Source organism: Brassica oleracea, chromosome C2 (assembly GCF_000695525.1).
Source record: "Brassica oleracea var. oleracea cultivar TO1000 chromosome C2, BOL, whole genome shotgun sequence".
Taxonomy (NCBI): Eukaryota; Viridiplantae; Streptophyta; class Magnoliopsida; order Brassicales; family Brassicaceae; genus Brassica; species Brassica oleracea.
In genome coordinates, this window is record NC_027749.1 from 25,432,128 (window position 1) to 25,434,641 (window position 2,514).

Below are 2,514 nucleotides of genomic sequence, written 5' to 3' on the forward strand. Positions count from 1 at the left end.
CTCTTGCTTCGCGGATGATGAAAGTGAAGACAGATTATAATCTACCAAAAGCTTGTGTAGATAAGATATCTGAAGTATTTAAAAACATACTTCCACAGCCAAATAAAGCTCCAACAACATATTATGAGACAAAGAAACTGACACGAGCGCTTGGGTTACCCGTACAGAAGATTGACGTTTGCGTGAAGAATTGTATGTTATTTTGGAAAGGAGAAGATGCGAAGTTGGTCAGTTGTCGGTTTTGTGGAGAAGATCGCTACTACCCGAAGAATGGAAAAGGTAAAAACAAAGCGAAACAGAGAATGTTTTACCTGCCAATTGCAGATCGTCTGAAGCGTCTTTACCAACTCGAGGCGACAGCTTCCAATATGCGGTGGCATAAGGAACATGTGACTCCGGAAGGAGAAATACATCACCCATCTGATGCCATAGCGTGGAAACACTTTAATGAGTTATATCCTGGTTTTGCTGCTGAAAGCCGGAACATTTATCTATGCTTATCAACAGATGGGTTTAATCTGATTGGTATGAATGACGAAGCACATTCCCTTTGGCCCGTTATTGTAAGTCCATACAATTTGCCTCCGGGAATGTGTATGAAAAGAGAATTCTTTTACCTTTCGGTGCTAATTCTGGGGCCCAAACATCCAAGAAAAAGCTTAGATATTTACCTTCAGCCGTTGATTGAAGAATTACAGAGTTTATGGAATGATGGTGTGGAGGCATATGATATTTCAAGGAAATAAATATTCATAATGCGAGCAGTATTGATGTGGACGATAAGCGATTTTCCAGCGTATGGGATGCTTTCAGGTTGGACGACGCATGGTCGGTTGGCGTGCCCATATTGTCAAGATGAGACAGGTGCATTCTGATTACGTAATGGACGGAAACATAGTTCGTTTGATTGCCACAGAAGGTTTTTAGATGAAGATCATCCTTACAGGAAAAACACTCAAGCATTTACACGGGTAAAAACAGTTCTTGATCCTCCTCCACCATGGTTGACCGGAGAAGAAATATTGCGTGAGAGGATAAATAATATAGAAGGTTTATCAAAGTCCGTTGAATGTGGAGGGAATGGACATGATAATCCATCCAAGACAATATCTGAATACGGAGTTACTCACAATTGGGTAAAGAAGAGTATTTTCTGGGAGTTACCGTATTGGGAAACTCATCTTCTTCGGCATAACCTTGATTTCATGCACATTGAGAAAAACTTCTTCGATAACCTCACAAACACATTGTTAAATGCTCCTGGGAAGACAAAAGACAACATCAAAAGCAGATTGGATCTTCCAGGACTATGCAAAAGGCGTGATTTAGAGATGAAAGAGGATGGAACGATGCCCGTGCCAATATTCAGGCTGTCAAATGCGGCAAAGCGAGAATTTCTTCTGTGGCTGGAAAATGACATAAAATTTCCCGATGGATACGCCTCCAAATTTAGTATTGACGAAAGCAATTTAAAGCTACATGGCCTGAAAAATCATGATTGTCATGTCATAATGGAACGACTATATCCATTTGCGTTCGCTGAACTCCTTCCAAAAAATGTTCATACGACAATTAGAGGTATTTATTTTTTTATATCATTTTAAAATTTACTATAATTGATGTTATAACTTTAATGTTTTGTTTACAGATATTTTCCTCTTTTTCTGAGATATCTCTTCGAAGATTTTGAAAGAATCAGATGTTGGTCTTTTAAAGGAAAATATTGGTGTGAAGCTTTGTAACTTGGAAAAGATATTTCCTCCATCATTCTTCGATGTTATGGAACATCTTCTTGTGCACCTTCCAGATGAGGTAGCCTTAGGTGGCCCCGTCCATTTTAGGTGGATGTATGTATTTGAAAGATACATGTACCATTTGAAGAAGATGGTCAAAAACAAAGCACACATTGCAGGTTCGATAGTTGCACAATGGATAAACGAAGAGATTTCAAGAGCATCCTCAATTTTTTTGGGAATCCTGAAATCATGAGCATTCCAAAAGGTCCGAGTGATATTCGTTTCTCATACAATTATTTGGATGTACCACCTTTGTTTTACCATGAAGGGAGAATCAGTGGTCAATGCTCAACTGGTTGGTTAAATGATGAAGATAACACCGTTCTTCAGACATTTATTATGCTCAACTGTGAAACATTTGCTCCATATGAAAGGTACTTTAATATTATGAAAATATAATAAAAATACATATTTCTAGTTACATAATTAATATTTTAAATGTGTGTAGGATGTTTGAAGAATATATGACGCGAAGTATTCCTGATATTACTCCAGCTGCAATGCAAAAAGCGAAAGACACCAAGTTTGCAGAGTGGTGCAAAGACTATGTGAGTTTCTGTTTTTATATTATCAAGTTCCACAATTTATTTAATTTAACTTGTAATTTATAACAATGTTATTTTATTGCAGATTAATGATGCGACTCAGTTTTACACATTTCCTATGTGGATGTTGGATTTTGTACAAGGTCCTAGGCGCAGTTATAGGTCTTAGCCAT